At 40.6% G+C, this 6,999-nt stretch overlaps 1 non-coding gene across 1 annotated transcript; it reads left to right on the top strand.

Moving 5' to 3' along the window:
• Positions 1-286: 286 nt before the first annotated feature.
• On the top strand, positions 287-393 carry LOC139038321 (U6 spliceosomal RNA). Its single transcript, XR_011491314.1, has one exon. It is a non-coding gene; the product is annotated as a U6 spliceosomal RNA (small nuclear RNA).
• Positions 394-6,999: the final 6,606 nt, after the last annotated feature.

Here is a 6,999-nt window from a genome sequence, read left to right as displayed (position 1 = left end):
TCAGATATTAGAAACAAGGAAAAGATTGAAAATCGAATGAGGAAATATGTGAGTCAGCCCCGTGGAAACTCTATGTATGGCAAAACACTAGTGTTATTTAATTCATCAGTGCAATCTCCATAATGACATCTGCCTTGTAGCTGTGGCACCCAGGGTAATCTTCACACAGCAGCAAGCTTCTGGCTTATATCACATTGTCAAGTGAAGATAAAGTCATGACTAAAAATTTACTGATGGAAGTATTTCTATATTAGGAACTGGGCGTTGTATTTTTAAACCGTGTGTGGTGCTCGCTTTGGCAGTACATATACTAAAATTGGAACGATACAGAGAAGATTAGCATGGCCTCTGCGCAAGGATGACACGCAAATTCGTGAAGCGTTCCATATTTTTAAACCAGATCTGAAAGAGACACGTGCACCCCAATGTTCATCGCAGCACTGTTTATAATAGCCAGGACATGGAAGCAACCTAGATGCCCATCAGCAGACGAATGGATAAGGAAGCTGTGGTACATATACACCATGGAATATTACTCAGCCATTAAAAAGAATTCATTTGAATCAGTTCTAATGAGATGGGTGAAACTGGAGCCCATTATACAGAGTGAAGTAAGCCAGAAAGATAAAGACCATTACAGTATACTAACACATATATATGGAATTTAGAAAGATGGTAACGATAACCCTATAGGCAAAAAAAGAAAAAGAGACTCAGATGTATAGAACAGACTTGTGGACTCTGTGGGAGAAGGCTAGGGTGGGATGTTTCAAGAGAACAGCATTGAAACATGTATATCTAGGGTGAAACAGATCACCAGCCCAGGTTGGATGCATGAGACAAGTGCTCGGGCCTGGTGCACTGGGAAGACCCAGTGGGATGGGGTGGAGAGGGAGGTGGGAGGGGGGACCGGGATGGGGAATACATGTAAATCCATGGCTAATTCATTTCAATGTATGACAAAAACCACTGCAATGTTGTAAAGTAATTAGCCTCCAACTAATAAAAATAAATGGAAAAAAAATAAAATAAAATAAACCGTGTGTGTACATTTACATTGTAAAAAATTATCATTGCAGAATGGAAAAGCAGTTATAAAATATTGGGTCAAATCATAAAAACTGGTAATATATTTATCATTTTTTTAAGACACAAAATTATCAAATGACAGCATTGTGTCCAATGAGCTCCCTTTGCCTTATGCAGATGATTGTCTTCCTCAGTAAGCTTAGATGTTCTTCACTCACTTCTCAACTCCCCCACTTAATTGTCTTTCTTTTGGTTTATCAGGCCAAAAGGAATTTTCACTCCTCTCAGTTCCTCTTATCCTTTCCTCAGCCTAGATATCCAGACATTCAGTTGCCTCTAGATGGACCAAGGCAGGAAGAAAAGTTATCTGGTCCACAAGTGAAGCTGAAATTGATGGAGAGGCAAGAAAAATTTGCACCTCATTAATGCAATTCAAGGTCAAGCCATCTCCAAGACCATCAGACCTTCCAGACGTTCAACGATGTTCACCTCATGCTATGTGAGGTTGTGAGTCTATACATGTCTCCACTTTGAGCTAAGTTATATAAACCCCCTTTCTATTTTCTAAGCTTGGAGCGTGCCAGGTCTCGGGAAGGAAGTTATGGCAGAGAGTAAAAATTCCCTTCATATTTATTTGTGCACAATCGTCACTTTTCGACTATATACCAGATGTAAAGAACTGTTTTGCTCTTGTACCATCTGTTATCTCAGAACTGAGATCGATTCACACAATGATATAGAAGAAAGAAAAAAAACAAAATAAGAAGTAAAATGACCTGTTTTTAAATCTTGTTTCTGCTGTTACTGATTGTGCTTAATTTCTCAAGTTATGATTTTCTTGTCTATAAAGTAGAACTTAGCTCAGGCCTCACCACATAAGTTTATTGCAGGGATTACATAAAATAAAGTCTTGTTTATTAAATAAAATAAAGTCTGGTAAGTGTTTTAAAATGTCACGGTGCAACCATGTGCCTGGGGAAATTTACATAGAGAACAGAGCCTGAATATCATGGTGGCAGAGAAACCAGAGAGAAAGCCAGAGTGGCTCAGTAAAAGATTCCAGAAGTTCAATCCCAAAAAGAATGTTTCTTTAGGATGTACCAACGTGTCTACTGGAGTAATAAACACAGCCATCATAGTTAAGACCAGTCACTTCGGTAGACACTGGTCTGCTGACTCAGAGGAGGTTCCCCAGACCCAACACCTTCTTGCGTTCACATCCAGGTTGATAGCTCTTCTTGGAGAAGGAAATGGCAACTGATTCCAATATTCTTGCCTGGAAATTTCCATAGACAGAGGAGCCTGGCAGGCTACAGTCCATGGGACTGCGAAGAGTCAGACAAGATTGAGTGCACTCATATGCTTGCCCTGAAGCTTGCAGGACAGACTCCATGGACAGCCAAATATCTCTCAGTCATCCATGTTCTCCCTCTACTCGATACAGGGGGAAAAAAAATGAGAGTCAAACATTTATATGAGTAGGTCTCATGCCAAGACCTTGAAGGTCCCACTATTACCTGCAAGACTCAAGTATTAAACAGTATTTCCTTAACAAATGTGGTATTCACCTTAATAAATATTTTCCATATTTTAAGGGAAATGAATGATAAATTTGGCTATTGGGTTACAGAAGTGTATATTGCCAGAAAATAGACTTCTATTTGACTTCTAGCATAAAATTTAATTTTTAAACTCTGTCACATACATTCACACTTTTTGTTATGGTCTCACCTGAAGTTCCTAGAAAAGCATATGAAAATCTTATGGTCTATTACATGAGAACAAAAAAGCTGCCCCAGATTGTTAAAAGTTGATCCCAAGAGGACTTCCAGGCTCAGAATGCAGTTGTGCATGCATGCTAAGTCGTTTCAGTTCTGTCCAACTCTGCACAACCCTATGGATTGTAGTCCACTGGGCTCCTCTATCCATGGGATTCTCCAAGCAAGAATACTGAGTGGGTTGCCACACTCTCCTCCAAGGAATCTTCCCAACCCAGGGACCAAACCCACATCTCATGTCTCCTGCACTGGCAGTCAGGTTCTTTATCACTAGCGCCACCTGGGAAGCCTGCAGTTGGCTGCAGCAAAATACATTCTTGCTACACCAACTGAAACATACAGACTGTTTTCAAAAAGTCATCTTTAAAGAGAGCAGACTGTGGAAATGGAATTAAGTAAACAAAAATTCCGTAGAGCAAAGAGCTTTACCAGGGTGAGCTGTCTTTCACAGGTTGTTTTCTTCCCTGAGTCATTTAGCAATTCTGACTACAGTCTGGAGACCAGAACTTGGCCATGAAGAAGAACTGTCGGATGACAAAAAGAAACCAGTGAAGATTTGGGCATGCAAATTAGGGACCACAGTGATTCAGAAAAGAAAATATCCCGAAGTGCCTGGCCAGTTTTCCCCATAGTACATTTGCTGAATTCTGGAGCTGAGCATAGAGTTGCAAAGTTTCTGTAATGTAGATTAATTCTCCAGTATTCCCATTATCACTAGGAGGAAAAGTCTCTCACTTGAGAAAAGGGGCCTGGCTCAGAACCATGACGAGTCTCCCCACAACATGAAACAAATTTGGAAGTAGTGTGTAGCAAGATGCTAAAGAGTCCTCTACAGTCTCTCTCTCAAAAGTGCAGGAGATGTGGGCTTGAGGGGGAAAGGAGAACTAGAAGTGGAACGAGTCTTGCGAAACTCCCATCGCTGACCCAGCTCAGTCCCTGTGGGTGGAGGTGATTAGCTCCTAACTTTGACTCCCCAGGTGGCTCAGGTGGTAAAGTATCTGCCTGCAATGCGGGAGACCTGGGTTCGGTCCCTGGGTCAGGAAGATCCCCTGGAGAAGGAAATGACAACCCACTCCAGTACTCTTGCCTGGAAAATTCCATGGACGGAGGAGTCTGGTAGGCTACAGCCCATAGGGTCACAGAGTCGGACACGACTGAGCGACTTCACTTTGTCTGCCAGAAGTAGCATCATGCAAAGCTTTGACACCTGTGTTTGTTTTCAGTGTCTGCTGTACAGTAACAGTGAGAGCTGGGCTGGATGAAGCACAAGCTGGAATCAAGACTGCCGGGAGAAACATAAACAACCTCAGACATGCAGATGACACCACCCTTATGGCAGAAAGTGAAGAACTACAGAGCCTCTTGAAAGTGAAAGAGGAGAGTGAAAAAGTTAGCTTAAAGCTCAACATTCAGAAAACTAAGATCGTGGCATCCGGTGCCATCACTTCATGGCAAATAGATGGGGAAACAGTGGAAACAGTGGCTGACTTTATTTTGGGGGGGCTCCCAAATCACTACAGATGGTGATTGCAGCCATGAAATTAAAAGACACTTACTCCTTGGAAGGAAAGTTATGACCAACCTAGACAGCATATTAAAAAGCAGAGACATTACTTTGTCAACAAAGGTCCATCTAGTCAAGGCTATGGTTTTTCCAGTGGTCATGTATGGATGTGAGAGTTGGACTATAAAGAAAACTGAGCTCAGAAGAATTGATGCTTTTGAACTATGGTGTTGGAGAAGACTCTTGAAAGTCCCTTGGACTGCAAGAAGATCCAACCAGTCCATCCTAAAGGAGATCAGTCCTGGGTGTTCATTGGTAGGACTGATGTTGAAGGTGAAACTCCAGTACTTTGGCCACCTGATGCAAAGAGCTGACTCATTTGAAAAGACCCTGATGCTGGGAAAGATTGAGGGCAGGAGGAGAAGGGGACGATGGAGGATGAGATGGTTGGATGGCATCACCGACTCAATGGACATGGTTTGAGTAAACTCCGGGAGTTGGTGATGGACAAGGAGGCCTGGCATGCTGCGGTTCATGGGGTCGCAAAGAGTCAGACATGACTGAGTGACTGAACTGAACTGATACAGTGACAAACTTGAAAAGAGGCAGGAAAATGTGACCGATAACCAAGGGGAACAGACAACATAAGCAAATGCAAATTAAAAGATAGATATTGTAGTAAGCATCCAAAGACTTTAATACAATGGTTAATATACAAAGAAATTGGAAGAAAAAATGGCCAAAGTGATGAAATAATGTGGAATTGGAACAAAGAATTAGAATCTATAAAAATATCATTTTAAGATTGAAACAGACAGTATCTGAAAATAAGACCTTATTGGATGAATTTAGCAGCACGGCAGGAGGTTTAATAAATGATTCCGAAGACAGATCAGTATAAAACACTCGGTTAAATCATAGACATAACAAAAAATACACATAAGGGTCATATGTAGGTCATAGTGCAAAACTTTACATGCTTATTGTTGGAGTTCACTGAAGAAAAATAAAGAAAGAATAAGGCAGGAAAATATATATATGTGTGTGTGTGTATGAAGAAAACATGGTCAAGAATTTTCTAGAGTTCTTAAAGAGAGGAACCCTCACATTCAAGAATCTCAGCTAACCCCAAACAAAATAAACATAAAGAAAGTCATAACCAGGCACATCACAATCAAACTGCTGAAGACAATAAATTCTCCCTGATTCCATTAAAAGGGATGGCCACTGTACCACAGACCTTACTTTAATGCAATGTGCTGCAAACTATTTTTTGATCTTGTTAATTTTAAAAGGGAAATTAACTTCCACAACTTTAAAAACAAGAGCAAATGAAAGATGCATAAATTGTGTTTACTGTTTGAAGATTTTAGCTGCTTTTCAAAGATAATAGACCCACTCAAGTAGTCTTGTCTGGAAAATTCCGTGGATAGAGGAAGCTGGCCGGCTGCAGTCCATGGAGTCACAGAGAATTGGCCACAACTGAACAGCTGAACACACACACAAATGATAGAAACCGTTTGTTTGAAGTTTTCCTAGAATAAAGATAAATAAAACTATTTTCAAGAAAAGTCTTGTGACTTCCTTGGTGGTCCAATGGTTAAGACTCCACATTTCCCCTGAAGGGAGCATAGGTTCAATCCCTCGTCAGAGAACTAAGATTTCACATGCCACACAACATGACCAAAAAAAAAAAAGTCTCCATCCCTGAGTAACATGAGTACATTGGAACATTCAGAAGGTAATTCCAAAGACGTAGAGTTAAGAATACAAAGTCTCAACTTGTACTTCAAGCATTAGCTTCGGAAAGCACAAATTTACACTTTAAGAGAGCTTGGTTAAAAATATTCACAATTCTAGAATAGTAGAGAATCAGGCACAAATTGTGGGTGGATTCAGAGGTAAAGAGTCAGCATTCATTGAGTTCTTAATAGGTGCCTGGAATTATTCTAAAGTCTTCGCAGAGATCTTCATGGATGTGAAATGAACTTAACATAGATCATATGTGTATATGAAAATGAATTTGTTCATCACCTGAACCTCCGTTATATAAATCATTTCAGACGGTGCAATATCTTCAGGCCCATTTTTCCTCTTTAGAGATAAACATTTATTCTGAGAAGCTGTTGGCTTCTCAATTTTCTATGGCATTTGTAGATCCCAGTGGGATCAGCCTGGGTTCCCAGTGAATCTTTTTTTCCTGGACCAAGCCTGCTCTCTTCTCTTTCTTTTAGAAACTGCCAGCCTCTCTCCCTTCTTTAAACTCCATCATCATCCACTTCCTAACCACAAGCTTGGCTGTGAAATGGGATATAGTCTCCAGAATGTCCTCTTCCCTTCCAACAGATACATCCATTTCCTCCTAAATTGTTTCTGCTGATCACTTTGGGAAACAAGGATAATTAAAATCATAAACATGAGGAAATTTAAAAACTCATAATATCCTTGGTGCAGTGCTTTCTGGAGCACTATTGACATCTGAAATTGTAACTAAGCTCAGTTGGGATCTTGCTTCCCAGTATCAGTCACTGAATTTCCTTCTGGGTCCTATCCCTTGGTTAAATTATATCCTGCTGGTGTCATGAAAACATCTGGTCTCTCAGTTCCTGGCACTCAACTCACAACTTGTAGAGTCCCTGGGAGAGGTCTCTGCTCTCAGTCTATAAACTATTTCCCCCAAAACATGGA

The sequence above is a fragment of the Odocoileus virginianus genome, chromosome 14 (genome assembly GCF_023699985.2).
Source record: "Odocoileus virginianus isolate 20LAN1187 ecotype Illinois chromosome 14, Ovbor_1.2, whole genome shotgun sequence".
NCBI classification, from domain to species: domain Eukaryota; kingdom Metazoa; phylum Chordata; class Mammalia; order Artiodactyla; family Cervidae; genus Odocoileus; species Odocoileus virginianus.
This window is presented reverse-complemented; position numbering and strand designations above follow the sequence as displayed.